Raw genomic sequence first — 19216 nt, 5'->3', positions numbered from 1 at the left:
TTTAATTACCCCAGAGGAGAACTACTAAAATGAAGAGAGGCTAAGATAATGCAGAATTCACCATGCATCCTTCTAGCCATCATGCAAGTGGATAAACAGAGTTGGTCACAAGCTGCAGGTGGAAAACTCATTTGCTAATTAATATAAATTTTATATTAATATACAGAACCCAGAAAAGCAAGGCAGAGTTTCTGTGTAACAAATTACTTTGCCATTCTTAATTAAAACATATAAACCACACATCCCGTACTACTAAAACAGGTTGCATTTTTGTGATCCTCCTGCTATTTCCCAATTCCAATAAATAAAATAATGGAATAAAAAAAATAAATTCCTGCAGTTTGCGGAGAGAAAGAAATAACTTTTTCTTTAAGAGTTCAAGCTGTTAGGAAAGAACAGAGAGTTGGAAACTACAGGTTGAGCTCTTGTTACTTTGTAATCACATAATTTTAGAAGCAGGAATTTGGAGATTTATTCCTACTGAGAAAATCCTGATAATATAAAACAAAACTATCCCAGCTGTTGGGGGGAATTAGTGTGCAACTGGATTATTTATTCAAACTAAACTGGATTTCCTCCTAATAAATGAAAACAAATGCAAGATTGAGGACAAGAACAAGCAGGAGATCCCAGTGTTGAATTAAGAAAATCTATAGGTCTGTATTCCTTGTCACTAAACATCAGGATGGTTTTGGAATTGTGGGTGTCCAAACTAGATTATGAGACGGTGGCCGGGATAGGGGGCGAGGCGGAATAAGGGCACTGCCTTTTCGGCGACCAAAATGCCAGTTCGGAAAGTACGAAGATCTATTCACATTTATATGAAACCAATGGTGAATCGGGCCCCTTGGCGCAACAACAAAGGGGCCGCCTCGCCTCTCCCCAATTCGCTTTGCGACTCCCCCCCCCCCGGCTTTGCAACAACAAAAAAATAACAAGGAAAATAAAATTCAAGTACGGGGACGGGCCAAGGTAGTAAAACAGATAACAGATTTCCACCCTACCCCTGCAAAATGCATCCTTCTTTTGTTAAGCAAAGTAATAACTTGCAGAAGTCGAAGCCGCCAAAAGGCGTTTGTTAATCATCGGTAAACAACACAAAGTAAGGAGGTTCTGATCTGCAAATTGTGGGGCCTTCATCTCATCCTCCAGCCCCGACCCAAAAAGGGGCACGAGATGGACGCACAACGCTTCCACAGTTAAGCGGCGGCGGCGGGGGGGGGTGGAGTGTAAAATTAAACTATTCAAACTCTTAAGTTTTCTGGTAGAGAAATAATACTTGATCGATTTGGATCTTAAAGTTCTGTTCCAGAAATCTCCAATTTCCAGCAAAAGCAGAAAACAAGCACGCTTTTAATTTCATAGGAGGAGCTTTAACCCGCCCTTCTCCCACTTTCTGCAGTTGCAAATCAAAACAGGTGTTTGTCCTTTTCCCGGTGCCTAAACTGAGCACGAAAAGAATTCGGTCGGCTTACTACAACTTCAAACCATGTTTTATATACACACTGTCCTCTCCACATCGGGGATAAAAAAAGAAAAAAAGTGGGTAGAGATTTCAGAAAGTGCATTGGAGAGATACAGGAATCGGAAACTAATTCCCCGCTAATACGCCCGCTCGGCCACGCCTGGTCACTTTTTTCACTGAACACCCCCGCCAAATGCTCTGCATCGACAAAAGAAAAAATAAGAAGAAGAAGAATAACTGTGCAAAATCGGTTTCGCAACTTTGCAAAGGAATCAAATTTTTCATTCCTTCCAGGAAATATGTGCGGGGCGGGTGGAGTGGGAGCAGAGATCTATCTCCCTTCACCCCAATCTCTGCAGTCTGTTCAAGGCTCGTTTTCTTTTTAAAATACTCAACAAAGCTCATCAAATGTGCGGATGCCTCGTGCTGTTTGAATTTATTGCAACAATTCCTTCCCTGCACGTTTCCTGCCTGGAAGGCGAAAGCATTCAATGCAACTCCTGAACTGGACATTGCCTAATGATTTCATTGTGCCCAAGCAGATGTTTTTTATGTATTTCGATCTACAAGGTGAGGAATTATTTCCCCTTCCTTGCAACCTCTGTACTGACTTCCCTACCCCGCTGCAAGCAGCGGCTGCTGTTGTTTCATTTCAAAAGCTGGCCGTTCCTCGGCTTCGGGCTGAAAATGTGAAGAAAGTTTTGCTAAGGAAGCCCAGCTAAACTATGCATATTCCAATTTCCTTCCACTTCCTCTCGCCAACCGGGTTCCCAGCCGGGTTCTCTATTTGCTCACTTGCACCGGTGTTGACCCTACAACACAACATCGCTTTTGCTATGCTATTCATTGCAGGAGAATAATTGCAAACAAACAACTAACGACCAATTTTTAAAAAATTGTTTTGCATCTCGGAGATAAAAATGCAGGCGGAGAGGGACTTTCTTTGAAGGAAGGAGAGTTGTTTGTCCGAACTTCAACCTTTCCTCCAAACTGCATTTCACGTGCGCAACCATCGCGGCAAGGAAAAGGAACTTGGGACAAAAGGAGGAGGGGAAAAAAAGGCGGAAAGTACGCCTTAATTGCGGTTATGTAATTTCTAATACTCAAAGTTCACATGTGCGCCCGCTCCGTAGTAAAACTGAAAGCTGATAGGGGGAAGACGATCCTGACTCTATGCGGTGCTTTCTACGCACAGAGCAAATGCTGGATTTTTAAACATTTTGAGTTTTGTGCAAAAAATAATATCTACCTAGGTCGTGTCAGAGGGAGACTAGCAGGCTTGTCCCTTTCGACGAAGGTCCTCTTCACCCCACCCCCCACCCCGAGTCTTGGGTATTGTTTGGGGAAAGTGCGTTATTTCAGCCAAAGACCGTGGGACACGCGAAGGAAAGCCGGGAAGTATCTCCCGGGCTTGCACAGGGATTGCTTCTCTCCCCCCCCCCCGCTCTTCTCTTTCTCCTTTTTAAAACTAAATGTTGTTTGCGCTAATTGGAGCCGCGCGGTTTTCGGCTGCGTTTTGCAGGCTTCTTCCCCCGGCACCTGATCCCACCCAGCCCCCTCCCCGTGTCGCCTGCTTCCCACCCCCTCCCCAGTAAAATAAACAGCAGGAGGAGGAGGAGAGTCCCGGGAACACAGCTACCCTTAAAAGGGGAGGGGGCACCATATTGATCAGATTTTTGTTGTTGTTTTAAAAAAACACACTCATTAAAATTCCAACCCCCCCCCCCGCGTGCGCGCTTTTTCAGCATCCCCACCCCTGGACCCCGATGAGCATCTTCTTCCGTGGGAATTTTGCGCCGAGGAGCTGGGCGTGGAGAAAAAAATGGAGAGGCAAACTTGGTTCAGAAAGTTTGACTTTTCGAAACATCGGCGCCCGCATTTGCAAGAGAAGTAAAAAAGAAGAAGAAGAAGAAAGGGGGGAAAGTACGAGGGCAGAGAACGGAATCGAAACCCCGGAGATCCCCTGCTGGAAAGTTAGGTCGACACATACGTTTAGGCACAAACACGCGCGCGCACAAACAATGCACCATGCACCCCTGGCTTCTTCGCATGCACCCCTGGGATCTCCCGCTACTCACCGTGGAAATTCCTCGAGAGGTGGCGTCCCCCTTTAATGTCAGGCTGCGGAGAGCGAGAGCCTGGTCTGTTGCTGCGCGGGGAGGAGAGCCGGACGTGCTAAGCCCGGCGCGTGTGTGCAAGCGCCTTCGGCCAGCATGGGAATGAGCAGGAGCCTGACACGGCTGCTGGGAGCCAAGGAGAGCGCAGCGCTGCCTCTCGAAGCTGCCTCTAATCAGTGAATGAGCCTCCACTCTCCCAGGGACTCCTAGCTGCTCTCTCTCTCTCTCACTCACACACACTCACGCTCGCTCTCGCTCTCAAACACAACACACACTCTCTCTCACACACACACAGGCACAGAGCCGGCCTGAGAACGGAATACATTAGGGCAGGGAGGAAGCCTGGGAAATGGAGTCCACAGCTGGGACGCACAGCTGCTCAGGGATGAGCCCGTCCGTCACCCCCCCCCCTCCTGCCCCACACCGAGCAAGGCATGAACTTTGGCTGGGAGCTGGCGAAGGGGGTCGGGAGGTTAGGGTCGAGCTGTTTTCGCGTTTCAAACTCAGGGTGGTTGGGGGTGAGCGAGCACATCCCGTCTAGGATGGAGTTCTTTTCACCAGTAATGCTTAAATCTGCCTTTCCATTTCTGTGATTTCTTCGATTTAAAAGCAGATCTTCTGCTTTCTCCCACATCAACAGCACTCAACATTCTCCTTTGTAAAGGCTTAAATTGGCCTGCAGTGCTAATGGTACCGCTTTTATCTGTCTGTTCATAGACATATTCACATGTAACACTAAAGGTGACGATCTCGTTTGTTTGTTTTAGTACCTTGATATTCCCCACCCCCTTTACATTTAAATCACCTCTTGCTTAAATTAGTCTGTAACTCTGAAGTCAAGCCTACATTGGCTGCTACAGGTCAGGACATTTGATTTCTCATCTGGTTGCAGCGCTGAATTGACAACACCTACATACTGCACACATATCCCAAGTGAAGTTCATAGGTCCTTTCCAAACTCTATTGTGAAAATGTGTTACAGGCTAATAGTTGTCCTTATAAGTAAGATACACTGAGGGCACTGCCAGTGTTTATAGTGGGATGCATGCAGAGTTTTCACAGCATCCATAGCTTCAAAACACCAGTGTGTATTTAACCCTTATTTAATCCAGATTTACCTGTTCAGGTGGGAGGGGTGAGTAAAGTTAAAAAAAACTATTGCCAACAACCCATCTGCAATATCTAAACTACCCTATTACAATACGAAGCCCCATACCTGGAAGCACCCTGAGTACAATAGAACTTACTCTCTAAGCATGAGTGCTTGGGACACAAGTGTCACTTGTGAACAACACCATGACAAGTCTGAGTTTTAATAGTAAGAGAGTCATATAGGCGGCAGCGCTTGGTCTTGAGTACCATAAGAGATTAGGTGCATTTGATATACGGCCTGACTATGGGACTCGGCCTGTCCACCTTAGGAGATAGTCCTTTACTTCCTTGTTACTCTAGTGCAGTGGTTTTCAACCAGTGTGCCGTGGCACACTGGGGTGCCTTGAATGATGGTCAGGGGTGCTGTGAGCAACGCTGGCCTTTGTCCCTCTTTCTTTCCCTACTGATGCCCTCTCACGTCTCTGCCTCCCAAAGGCTTGCACAGCTGTTTATTGAAGCAGCCCTGGCTACAAGCTCCACAGGCAAATGGTGCCTCTGGGAGGCACCTCTCTTTGGGCTGGGCAGCTCAGCGACCTGGGCTGAGAGTAGAGGAGACTGATGGAGCACCATAGAATCATAGAATTGGAAGAGACCACAAGGGTCATCGAGTCCAACCCCCTGCCAAGCAGGAAACACCATCAGAGCACTCCTGACATATGGTTGTCAAGCCTCTGCTTAAAGACCGGCAAAGAAGGAGACTCCACCACACTCCTAGGCAGCAAATTCCACTGTCGAACACTGTCCACTGTCAGGAAGTTCTTCCTAATGTTTAGGTGGAATCTTCTTTCTTGTAGTTTGGATCCATTGCTCCGTGTCCGCTTCTCTGGAGCAGCAGAAAACAACCTTTCTCCCTCCTCTATGTGACATCCTTTTATATATTTGAACATGGCTATCTTATCCCTTACACCATAAGGGAGTGTTCAAAAAGGGGTGAGGGGCTGCCAGCTCTGCAGGCAAGGGGTTATATAAGTGAGCTCCAGAGTCCCACAGGGATGCTGCAGAAAGAATGTAGTTGGCTAAGGAAGCCGTGGAATCAAAAAGGTTGAAAACCTCTGCTCTAGTGGTTTTTTGTTTTTTTTTAACCAGTTAGTTCCAGAGACCAACAGAGCTATATATGAGGCTTCTTTACATAGACTGGTTTTGTTACTTACTTTATGTGTATTGATTTTAACTGGCGCTTCTGGTTCTAGTACTGTTGTGTGTCATATTCCCTTTCCCCCTATACATTTTAGTCTCTCCCCATATGAAAGTAATTCCAGACCCTTAAAAATTGTTATTGTGTTTCACTGCATCATTACCAGCTCTCCTTCTTCCGGACTTTCTGATTCACAGCATATCCAAATTCATCACTGTTTCCTTGTGCACAGAACCACCACCTAGCTACCATCAGCCTTACTTAGAACAACAAACTTTGTCAGGCACTGATCTAATTGCCTCGGCGACATTCCATGGCGTTCCTTACCATCACTGGAAAGTAAGACGTATTGGAAAACAGATTTAGAAGCTGGCTAGGTTGGTGATGTCCTTTGTTGCACATAGAAATCGGTGGCAGGTGCAAGACTTTAACACTGTGTTTTACTGTCATGTTCACATGAAGTATTGTGCTAAGATACAAAGGAATCCTTTCAACTCCATATCTATTTTCTGTACCAGGGATAGTGAACCTGTTGGGTTGCACCTACATTCATCCCTGGCCATTGGTCATGTTGGTTGGGGGTGGGAACCAGAGTCCCATAATGTCTGGACCATGGGCTCCTTACCTCCATCATCAACAGGATTTATCTGACCTGTAACTTGCATCATAAGGCAAACTGCACCCTTCATTCACTGCCTGTGTTCAGAATTTGTTGTAAAATGTATTAATTGTAGCAGAGCCCAATCTCTGCTCGAGGTTTTCTCAAGGGAACTGGTTGGTCACTGTGAGAACAGCATGCTGGATCAGATGCCTTTACAATGTAGAAGGTGGGGCAGGCAGGACAGAGTGTTGTTACTGCTCCACTGGCCTCTGTTGCCAGAGAGGAGCATTGTTGGTTCGGAGAGCTTTGCCCAGGGGTTGATGTGGGGCACCAGCAGCCACATGGGGCCCCAAAGAGCCCTAATTCTTCAACTATACCAGCCTGAAACTGAAGTAAAATAAAAAAAAACCCCAGAAAGAAATGCACACTCACCTATTGAGTCAGCAGACATGGGATGCAGCAGTCAGTCAACTGCTCTGCCTTGCTGCTCCCTGGACAGGATTCGGATTTTCTGTTCATCTGAGCTGGGGTATCCAACAACAGGAAACCAGGCTTAGTGATGTTTGATAAGCTGCTCACACACAGGTGATTATGGTCCATGTCAGTGCTTCCAGGTGCTTCAGGATTCTTGAGAACTTCTCCAGGCAAATTTTAAGCCAGGGTTCTCACTTTTTAGAAATTATCTTTTGGAAGCTGTTTTGTGTTGATCCTCTAAACTGCTGAAATCAGAAGTTTAAGGAACAGGGCAGGGCAGGAGAAGCAGTTTCCATTAAATGGAAAGTACTTTCTCCTCTTTAAGCAAGGTTCAAAGTTGCTTCCAAAGGGCTTCCAAAAAGTCCAGTGCTGCACTTTGAAGATGAGGACAAGATATTGTGGATGATGCAACAAACATGCACACTAGGGAAGCATTTGATCCACTTTAAACTTCTGGTATACACTGCCTACATCTGTTGCAAGTAACATGAGTGATGCGAGGGTAGACATGAGTGATGGTTGAAGAGAAACATAATGTGGGAACTCAGGGATGGATTACATCCTCTGCTTAATCCTGGTTGGAATTACTATTATTGCTATTATTATTATTGCTATTATTATTATTATTATTATTATTATTATTATTATTATTATACCCTGCCCAGCTGGCTCAGTTTCTCCAGCCACTCTGGGCAGCTCACAGCATATTTGAGAACATACTAAAATATCAAACATTAAAAACTTCCTGATCCAGGGCTGCTTTCAGGTGTCTTCTAAAAGTCAGATTGTTGTTTATTTTCTTGACGTCTGAAGGGAGGGTGTTCCACAGAGAGGACACCACTACCGAGAGGGCCCTCTGCCTGATTCCCTGTAACCTCGCTTCTCGTAGTGAAGGAACCAGTAGAGGACCTTCTGAGGAGGATCTCAGGGTCTGGGCTGAATGATGGGGGAAGAGAAGCTTCTGCAAAACCTGAATATCAGGAAAGACAGCAATATTGTCCTACAATACAACTCAAAATATGGAAGGTTGTAATTATCTATCCAAAAGTGCCAGCAAGAATTAAATTCTGCAAGTATACTTGGTGTGGGAAAAACTTTAAAGTGAAAATTACCCTTGTGAAACACCTTAAGACAGGCATCTCCAACCTTTGGCCCTCCAGATGTTTTGGACTACAATTCCCATCATCCCTGACCACTGGTCCTGTTAGCTAGGGATCGTGGGAGTTGTAGGCCAAAACATCTGGAGGGCCGCAGGTTGGGGATGCCTGTCTTAAGATCTATTAACAGGCAAGACTTTATAAATGACTGATTTGTGGGGAAAACCTCAGTAAGAAATCAAGCCTCACAGCAATGCTACTCTTAAACAAAACTTTTACACGTAACAAATGTGAGAAAACATTTGGCCAATTCTCAAAAAAAGGAAGTAAAAACAAAAATATAATTTGTGCCTGAACCCCAACCTTAATGTGTTAGAAACCCATAGATGTGTGGACTGCAAGAAGGTGTTTGTTTTACAAAATAAATTCATTAAGCATCAGAAAATCCATGCAAGACACTGACAGATGCCACACAGTCTGACTAAATCAACATGTCCTCGTGGAGAGCAAAGAAGCAGAGCAGAGTTGTGATCATTCAGTGCTAATGATTGAGCAGTTGACAAAGATGAGGGAGAACACTGACATATTTCTTTTTTTCTACCAAGCAGTCAGCTCTATGCAAGAAATTCAGAAGCAGCTTGGTGTCTGTCCACCTAGCGATGATCTTATCAGTGGAGGCTCTTACACTAGGGCTACTAGGGCCTAGCCCTCCCAAGGAAAACATCAAGCAACGGGACACCTTGACAGAAGCCGGAGTGCATGGAAATGCCATTTACCTCCCACTGCAGTGGTACCTATTTCTCTACTTGAACTAGTGTGCATTAGAACTGTCATGTTGGCAGAAGCTGGGACAGAGCAACAGGAGTTCACCCTGTCACATGGATTTGAACCACCGACCTTCCGATCAGCAAGCCTAAGAGGCTCAGTGGTTTAGACCACAGAGCCACCCGCTCCCTCCACAGTATAACACTGTATAACACTAGGGAGAACTGGTGACCAACAAATCTCCCTAACTCAGGTCCTCAGTGTCCACGTCCTGTAACTTCATTATGGGCACCTATCTTTATTGCAAATCCATCTGAGAAAAAACCCCATAACTTCCATTTTCACTGTACAGATGACTTTAATTTTATGTATGTGACTTAACCCAGTAAATCTTTTTTTAAATGGGATGTCATTGGGTTTTGCAATATATTTGCAATATATATAGTATAACATAGGTATGTCATTGTGTCACTGGATTATGTGTTTGAATTAGATTGGCTTGCTGTAAGATTTTTTTCTTTTTCTTTTTCTGGAATTCCTTATTGCTGATTTTTGAGGGGAGGGGTAGTTTTCTTTCTGTTTTAAAATGATTTTTAAGTGCTGCTTTATCTAATTATATTTTTGTTGACTTTCTGATTTTAGATTGCTTTACCCAGCAGTTTTGTTGCCCTTAATATTTGAATTCAATCAGCCATTAATTAAATAGCAAAACAAGGCAATGCCTTCTCAACTATTGATAACTGTTTGCTGTTGCTATAGTTTTTAGTTACCTGCATAATCTTATATTTTCTCAAATCGTTTATTAGTCTGAATACTTTTTTGACTTAGTGAAAATGTATTTCTTTAAAAAATGTGAAATTTTCACAATTACAATTTATATTCTTATTTCAACAATAAAGTTGTATTAGACCTTTTCAAAGTGCCTGCATTTTAACAAAACTTACAAATTCTAAAGTCAAATGCAGTTAGTCCCCTGAACAGAAAAGTGCAACAATTATAAGTTTGTGTCTCATTTTTTTCCGGTTAATCAGCCACTGGTGGACTTCAGAGAACCATGAGCTGCTGCATGTCTTTGGCAAATTATAGGCCTCCACAGACCCAAGTAGTTTTACTGTATCTTTGCTTTGCTCCTACTGTGATTGGTTCTTTTCTGTCCTTTCCTGTTCCTATACTGTATTGCTTTTCCTTCCTGCTAGCTGAATTTGTCTGTTCATCAAAGCACCTCACATGTGCAACTCACAGATACTACATCATATTCCGCCCATCTGCTCATGCTCCATTTCCTGGTCCTGCAGCCCTTTACCTAATTAATTTAATTTAGAACTACCAACTTTCCTGCCTACTCCCTCTTCATACTTACCTGATCTATTGAGACAACCCACCTTACTCACTCCTTGCAAAGACTCCAATTCTAAGCATGCTGCATAGGATCCCTCCAATAAACGACACTCACCATTAAAGTCATCCCAATATGTTGTCTTTGGACCAGCACATTCTTTCCGGAAGCTGCTGAAATCCACAATAGTGACTGTGCGTTCCACAAGCCTGAAACCAAGCAGAATTTTTAGTGTGCTGTTGCAATTGAGCTGAGGTCAGCACATTTTCCACTGTTTTTGCACACTTTATGTCACCTCAGAGTCAGACCTCTTAGCTTATCATCACCCTTCCCACTGCCACCCTGAATGCGATTAAACTTTGGGATGATGGAAATAAAATGAGCCAAGCAATAAGCTTTCCCCTTTTACACATACAATATTCCAAAATAAAAATGATGCAACATTCCAAGCCTCTGAAATCAGTGAGATGCTGTAGCTGGGGGGCGAACTCTCTAGGCACTTTACATCTTCCCTGTTAACAGCAGGAGCAGCTGCACTATTCCAAATGGCCATATTATGGCAGTCCCAGCAACATTACTCAGGGAAGCATACCACTGAAAAATGTCAACAACGAGGCTAAGTATGATAGGTGCATGCTAAAGGATAGGAAGTCAGATGCATTTAGTATTTTCAGCAGGAACCTTCAAAATGTAAATTGATAAGAATACATGTTGGTTTCTGCAATAATAATAATAATAATAATAATGTCAACATTGGGTCCAGTAAATTATCTGGAAGAACCTGATACAGCACTATTGATGCAGCAAAGCAGATATTGACCAATGGGAGACCACTGGTAGTCCCACAAAATAATTAGATATAAATGTAATTTCGTTACTTTTTAACATTGAAATAATGGGGTCAACAACATTTGGTACATTTAAAAAAATTAAAAGTACATTTCTTTTTTTTTTTTTTACAGAATTCAGAATTGTGTTCAAATAATTTTGTTCAGCTTTTCAAATGTCAAAAATGTAATAATAATTGCACATATTCATTTTATTTTGTATACTCTTGAACTTTGAGGTTGGCTGGGCTGGGTGGAGGGGCACCTCTCTGCCTGATACACTCCCCCCCCATGCACACCCAGTCCAGCTGAAAAAAGGGTTTGGATTCCATTGCCATGCCCTCATATTACATCTGTAACATATATGTGAATTTGCCAAGTTGAATCTGAAGTCTTTTGATGTTTCAGAAGCTAGATATGCAAACAACCCACAGAAAACATTTTAATGAATATGAAGACACATCAATCACTATTCCATGTCAGCAAAACGTAATATATAGCTTTCAGCTTCAGAACCTTATTTAAAAATATTACAAAAGCAACATTTGCCCAGAACAGCAGCATATAAATATTTTAAAATAAAAATTGGTTCCTATATGTTTTTGGTAGTGATCTTGTGTATTTCCAAATTCATAAGTATGCTGTCAGTAGTACTTCCAACTTAGGAAGGATATTTATTGGGGGGGGGGGGAATTCCACTTAAAATTACATTCAATGATTTTTGAAGTGTGTATGCACAGAAGTGCAGATTTTGTGTGTCTGTTAGAAAGAGTGGAGGAGGGAGGGAACTGGATATATCAACTTCACATTAGTCAGGGACAATTATAAGTGCAGTCTTTCTTATGAACATGTTTTCCAAATCCAAAGGAGACTACAAGAGCTTCAAATCCTTCAACTATTCAAAATACATGTGAAACTTTATCCAAATTAATAATCCTTTTTGAGAAAAGTTGAACATATGTTTAAGTGCTCTTGAGATCAGGTACTTTAATACCCTACTACTGTGATGACAAATCATAGGAAAGAATTAAATATTACAGTCTTGGATTCTCTTATTCCTAAGGAAGAAGCCTTGGTACTCAGAAATGTAATGACTCTAGTCATTCCTTCCCTTTTTATAACTCACTGCAAGGGTATGGGCTTAGCAGACACATTCTTTTGAACCACTAGAAACACACAAACACACACACACACACACACACACACACACACACACACACAAAAACCCCAACAAATTTATTGCTATATCATGTTCTATAGGCATCTATCATGTTGCTTTTAGTGCATCCTTACGTTTAGGAGCTAGACCTTCCTAAAGCACCTGGATATGGGCACTGTTTAGGATTCTTTAGGAAGGTTCCTGCTAAGGAAAGGACTGCAAGCTAGATGGACCATTGGTCTGACCTAATTTGGCTTTTCTGATATGCTATTCCAAATAACCAAAACATTAAATACCATATTGGCCTGAATATAAGCCTCACTTTCTCCCCGAAATTCCGATCATGAAAAGTGAAAGTGCGGCTTATGCAGCCAGGAGCACGGAGCAAACAGCAGCAGGAGCGTGGCAAAGAGGCACCAGCCCCATGCTTGGTTCCCCGTCCTCTCCCCCCAAGGCCAAGAAGGGAGAGAGCGAGGAAGGGGGAAAGCTGAAGGCAACACAGTGCGGCTTCCCCCTCCCCTGTCCAGTATGCAGCCAAGAGCAGAGAGGAATGGAGCGGCTTAAATTCGGGTATTTTCTCTCCCCCCCCCCCAATTTTAAAGGTGCAACTTATATTTGGGTGCAGCTTATATTCGGGTCAATACGGTAAGAAACAACAGGTGATCACCTAGAAGCAGGAGTGCCAGCTTGGCCGCATGACCATGGGTGCTCAGATCTGTGGGTGCCATGAAGCGTGCATGGTCCTGGAGCCGAAATTTGTGGGTGCCCAGCCCTTTCATGGAGAATTTTGTAGGTGCTCGGGCACCCAGGGCCCCAGGGAGCCAGCACCTATTTGTTTTTGTTTTTTTAAAGGTATAGGACCCCTGACAGTTAAACCCAGTCGAGAATGACTCTGGGGTTTTGTATACAGAGTGTATGTTCCATGTTTTTAAACACAGGTGTATTATTTTCAGGCATACTATTAAATTTGTGGATTTAGTTTGATTATTGAAGACTTCTCTTGGAACTTGCTGGAGCTTTGGTTTCACTTGCAGAGCAGAGCTATGTTTTTTGCCTCAATCACCCTTGCCAGAATCAAAGTTGTTCAAAGTTGTTGCTTTTACAGGCAGGAGTTTTTCCTTTTTAATTAGGTATGCATCTTACAGTAAAATAGTATCTTTACAGATGAAGGGAGCAATTCTCTGCTGTATGTGAGGGCAGCTGAGGGGTCTTAGGATACCATGGAACCCCCTTTCCACAGTCAGATAAGGAGGTTAATATTGGAAGACAACAGGGTTCACCATGAAAGGTCAGCTAGACAGAATTTGGGGATATGGCATTATCAGAATGACTGGTATATCAAAACTGAGTAATTAGCAGCATTGCTAAGAGAGATAAATCTGATGTAATATAGTAGCTCTTTATATCATATCCATCAGGTCAGATAACATTGTGAATAAGTTATATTCAAAGGTTAGACTCTGCTTAAAGATAACTCTCTGTAATTTCAGTCCACTCTGGCTTATAACTATATTTTATTGTAATTTACCTATTGACTTGAAATGTGACATCTTGAGGCACTGCTGTGTGCACTTTGATATTGTATCTTGTTAACTTTGCTATTCTTGTTTTATGTTTTCTTTTCAAACATTTAACCCAAAAGGTAATTACAAACAGGAGGAGGTCAGTGGTTGGAAACCTCATCGTGGTGGCATGGTTTGAGGATGGCAGGGGCTGAAAAGGGGACAGCTGAGGCCTGCCAGGCTTTGACCCAAATGAAAAAAAGCATGGGTTTGGCCCTGATGCCTGGGTGGAGTAGAGGAGACTTTGAATCCAAATCACTCCCATTTCCCTGACATAGCCCCCCGGACTGACCGGCAGACTATGACTAGTTCTTCTTCCCTTTATAGGCAAAGCAACTACTACAGCCAAGCAACTACTTCAGACTGAAGCTGTAAACAAAGCAGAGCTTTCTCCTGAACCCCTGGCTCCGCTGTTTGTTTCTGGAGAGAAATAAGGAACTGGAAAGCATTCAGGTACAGGCTGATTCACACAACCATTTTGATAAGGTGGTGAAGGCCCCAGGAGCTGTAATTTTCTCCCTAAAGTAGGGAATGCTCTGACACATGAAAAGACCACAGACTGTATATTACATAAAATGCTTTAAGATGTGCACAGAGTCACCATGTCAACACATGCTGAAGAAGTCACAAGACTGGCCAATAAGCTGGAGATGGTAATTTGTAGTGGCTGCACTGCTACATCAAGGTGGTTATGTCAACTGGGTCTTGGCACACCTACACACGAAAGCAGTCTAGTTGTGATACGGATCCAGTATCTGGCATTAACTTCACACTGATTAGTCTGTTTTAATGTAGACACTGTAGTAGATTAACTTATTTTCTAGCTAAGGAAGTTATCTAACGGTATAAAAATACCTGCTTGGAAAGTGATATGTAATATAGGGATTTTCTGTTCTGTATCTCTTTAAGACTAGTAATTCTAAGCATATTTAATTCAAAGCCAATTCCACTTAAATCCATGAGATGGGTGTTTCAAGTAAACATGATTTGTGTTGGACTGTTGGAAATATAAGTGCAAGCAGAAGCCAGGAGCTACTACTTCTTTTTTAGCAGGATGCAAATGCACATGTCCAGGGCTGAGCTCCAGATGGAAAACAAATTCTGGGACCCACCTTTAGAGAACATTAGATCATATTAAGCCCTGTTTTTTGGACAGGCTTTTAAAGATCACTACCCGCTAAAATAGTGTGTTTGCCCCATGCCCTCTGCTGGAAAGAATCAGAATTTAGGAATTAGGGTTGCCTAGTCCAAATCCCAAAAAATAACAGATGGTATCTAAACCTAACATACTGAAGCAAGGAACGTTCATGATACTCTGTCGGTCTCTGATCTTTTGTAATACAATAAGAATCCAAGCCTTCAACTCAATGAAACAACTTCTGCTCTGGGTGGATAGGAATCCAGGAGGAATTAGTTTTTCAGTTTCAGCCTTTCAGATCAATATGTGAAACCAAGCAAGCCCTGTTATTTCCTCCTCCTCCTCTCTCCTCTATGCCAGCCCCACAAAGCCTGCCTGTCAGTGATGAATTCATAATTCAGGGATGAACATACCCTCCCTTAGTCACCTTTCCCCCTAAACTAATTAGCCCCAAGCTTTGTAACCTTTCTTCTTTGCAAGTTGTTCCAATTCCCTGATCACTTTGCCCCCCCCCCCCTTTCTGCACCTTTTCCAGCTTTACAATGTCATTTTTAAGCATGGCAACTAATATTCCAAGCTCGGTTACACTATAGATTTGTATACAGTATTTATTTTTAACCCATTCCTAATGATTCCTAATAAATTTGATTTTCACAGCTGCTGCACACTGGGTTGACATTTTAATGGAACTGTCCACCCTGACCCCAAAATCCCTTTCTGGTCAGTTACTTCCAGCTTGAACCTCTGCATTATATATTTGAAGTAAGGATTTTTTGCTCCTTTGTGTCTTGCATAATTTTTCACAGTGAAGCTCATTTGTTATTTTGGAGCTCTTCACAGCCAGTTTGGAGCTCTTTGCAATACAAACATACAAATCTAGCACCTAGATCCATTTAATCAGATACAATCATGTCTTGTCCAAGTGTGGACCGAGTAAATGGGCCAGAGATATAAGAACTTCTGAGTACATAATAAACATATGTAGCCTGAAATACAGGTGGGAAATTAAATTTCCTGGACTCCCTAAATTACACCTCTGTCATCTGTCTGTCTAGATGGAGCAGGCAAAGGGTAATAGATTCACAGCATTGTAGAAGTGGAAGGGGCCTAAAGCTATGGTTTTCCCAGTAGTGATGTATGGAAGTGAGAGCTGGACCATAAAGAAGGCTGATCGCCGAAGAATTGATGCTTTTGAATTACGGTGCTGGAGGAGACTCTTGAGAGTCCCATGGACTGCAAGAAAATCAAACCTATCCATTCTTCAGGAAATCAGCCTGAGTGCTCACCGGAAGGACAGATCATGAAGCTGAGGCTCCAATACTTTGGCCACCTCATGAGAAGGGAAGACTCCCTGGAAAAGACCCTGATGTTGGGAAAGATTGAGGGCACAAGGAGAAGGAGACGACAGAGGATGAGATGGTTGGACAGTGTTCTCGAAGCTACCAGCATGAGTTTGACCAGGCAGTGGAAGACAAGAGTGCCTGGCGTGCTCTGGTCCATGGGGTCACGAAGATTCGGACACGACTAAATGACTAAACAACAACAACATGAGGGTCATATAGTCCAAACCCCGGCAATGCAGGAATCTTTTGCCCAACGTGGGGCTTGAACACACAACCCTGAGATTAAGAGTCTTATGCTCTACCAACTAAGTAACAGAAGTAATATTTAATATCCTTCCTTCTTGATACATAGATCTCCATGCACTGCGGCAGAATGCGTGCACTCAGATGCATACAAGGATATCTGTGTGCTCAGCAGATGGTTGGTGCTGGCAGAAGGTGCAGTAGTTTTAGAAAGGGGGCCAAGTTCAAAACATTTGAGAAGCACAGCCTTAAGAGGAACAAGTTCATGTTTTCTATTCCATATGGTAGAGAATTGTTCGAAACCCAACTATGGTGTAACTCTAAGGGCTTGAAAAGTACAAAGGAAATAAAAATATTACTTTTAAGCAAAGCTATAATCCTTCAGGAATCCCAGCCACAGACCTGGGGATGATTGCATCAGACAACCTACAGAGTATGAAATATAGCCCTTCTCAAAGCCTAAATACAGGAGAAGAAAAGCAAATGGTAAAAAAATTACAGTTAATCTGAGGAAAGAGTGGAGCAATACAAGTGATCAGTGATCCCTTTTGACCTGCCACCCAGTCTTTGTCCATTTTTATATAGGCATCATGGGAACATTTCAAGGAGAACAAAGAAGTGCTTCAATAAAGGAATTATTGTGATTTGTTTTGGAGAGTGAGTATGATTTGTCATTTTTTAACAAATGGGAACGACAACCCAGTGAAGGCTAAAGCATCTGATCTGTGCTAGATTATGCAAAAGCACTAAGTTAACATTAATGAACTCATGCAAATCTCCAAGTACTCTCAATGCTGATTCTGACAATAATCTGTGGCAGCCATGGGGGAAAGAAGCTTGTGGATGCACCCAACTATCCAAAACACATTAATTCTCAATAGATTATATTTATCTAAACATGGGGAAATTCTGTCCATGTGACTTTCAGCCATGTCAATTTATAGTAAATTGACAATTGACTCTTAGCATGCCACTGAAGATCACCCTAAACATTGGTTGGTGGTAGCAGATCAGGAAATGCTGACAATTGTCCTATGTTGCAAATTGCATCACTATGGCTTCTGAGTAAAGTGATAGTCGTAATGCGGTGAGCACTATCACTACATCTTCTCAGGCAATAATTTTCCTGAATTACTATGCCAAAGCTGGCCATTGGCTCTTTCTCAGGAGGAAAGAGTATTAAGAGGGTTGCCTCTCTCCATGGAACTTTGTCTGACCAACATGCTCTTTTGCACTTTGATTTTTTATCTTACTGATTAGTTCTTAAGCCCTGCCTAATGGTTTGATCCTGGCTACCAGGGTCAGCCCATCCATGAGGCAAGGTGAGGCAAATGCTTCAGGTGGCAGGATTCACAGGGGCAGCAGATCCAGCTTCCAAGGAATGCATCACCTGCTGTTGCTGTTGTGGTGGCAACGACAGCTGCAGCATGCTCCGTGGGGGCTGGATCTGTCGCCTCCTCGGCAGCCCCCACAATGCTGCCTCTATATCAGTCTCTGGGGAGGTGCTGCTGGTCTCCTACCAGCCTTGTTCCTGATGTAGGTCTTTATTCTGCCCCCTTGCTCCTGATGCACATATTCACTCACCCCTTCTTCCCTGGACAGTGGTGGGGAGCACTATTTTATGGTTTGCCTCAGGTGCTAAAATGTATTGGGTCAGCCCTGCTGGTAGCCTCCCAACAAGAAGAATATAGGAAGCTGCCATTGATCCATCTGGCTTAGAATGGTCCATACTAGCTGAAAGCATCTCTCCACAATTCCCAACAGGAGTCTTTCACAGACCCTTCGCAATCCTGCCTGGGACATCAAGAGAGATAGAAAGAGCACACCTCTTTATGGATCCAGGGTGGGCTTAGTTCCTCACTAGAAAGAGATTTGTGACAGATCCCATTTCCAGTTCCCTTGCCAAAGTAACCTTCTACCAGACAGTCAGCAAGTGTCCCACATGGATCCATTGCAATGCACTAATTACAGATTCCATCCGTTGTGCATTAAGTGGATACAAGTGCAGCCAGCCCAGGGGCACTAGGCTCTTTGCCTTAATTTGTGCTGTGTGCCATTCTCTATTGCTGCAGGCAAAAGTAATTTCCCTAGCCTGGAAATGTGATTTAATTTGACCTGGTTCACATAGGATCAACATTTCTAACATTCCCACCCCTAATTTATGTGGGACTATGGGAAATTAAGTTTGGCTCACAATGATGGTCGCTCAGCTCTACTTTTCCAGTATCCTCTGCATCCTTCTGTTGCCTTTTCCATTCCGTGTAGTCTTCTTGCCTTGCATTCCTGTAAGGGCACCATCACAAAGATGTACAGCTTCAGCAGTGATTCTGTGAAACAAACAGAAGGTTTACAGTGGATAAACAACTGACAAAAAATTGTAGCATAGACCTTTTCTCTGGAGGGTTTTCTGAGAATGAGTTTATCTCAGGGATCATTTGCTTTGTTGTGCATCAAACATAAAACCCAAACAAAGCCAAAATCATACGTCCAACTTGACCCTAGCTCTCACCCTGACCTCAAAATTGTGCTCAGTATAGATATAACCAATCCATAGCATCTATAGATATGAAAAATGCAGTATTCATCAAACCATTAGAACACCCCAGTGCCAACAAGCAGGCAAATGAAGTTTGAGTAGGAAACTTTAACTAACAGTGTGTTTGAGCTCTAGGTGGGCGGGAGTGTAATTTATTGTGGGCTTTAATATGTCTGGTGCCGTGATGAGAAAATGTCTTTAACAAGAGCTGTAAAAACAAAACTTCTTTATGTGCAAAGGTGAATCATCTGGCTGTATAGAACAGT

The 19216-nt window shown here is 43.0% G+C and overlaps 1 protein-coding gene across 2 annotated transcripts in view; it reads right to left on the bottom strand.

Moving 5' to 3' along the window:
* RNF220 (ring finger protein 220) overlaps positions 1–10351 on the bottom strand; it is a 325409-nt gene extending 315058 nt beyond the window's left edge. The window contains exons 1-2 of one of the 2 annotated variants that reach the window (XM_081865514.1): positions 10260–10351; positions 6903–6994 (exon numbers count right to left, since the gene is read on the bottom strand). The gene's annotated coding sequence lies outside the window, so the exon portion shown is untranslated. Of the gene's footprint in view, positions 1–3543; positions 3760–6902; positions 6995–10259 lie in introns of those variants that run through there. The other variant, XM_081865518.1, reaches the window with a different exon arrangement.
* Positions 10352–19216: the final 8865 nt, after the last annotated feature.

The sequence above is a fragment of the Podarcis erhardii genome (genome assembly GCF_964252035.2).
Source record: "Podarcis erhardii genome assembly, chromosome: 6".
NCBI classification, from domain to species: domain Eukaryota; kingdom Metazoa; phylum Chordata; class Lepidosauria; order Squamata; family Lacertidae; genus Podarcis; species Podarcis erhardii.
This window is presented reverse-complemented; position numbering and strand designations above follow the sequence as displayed.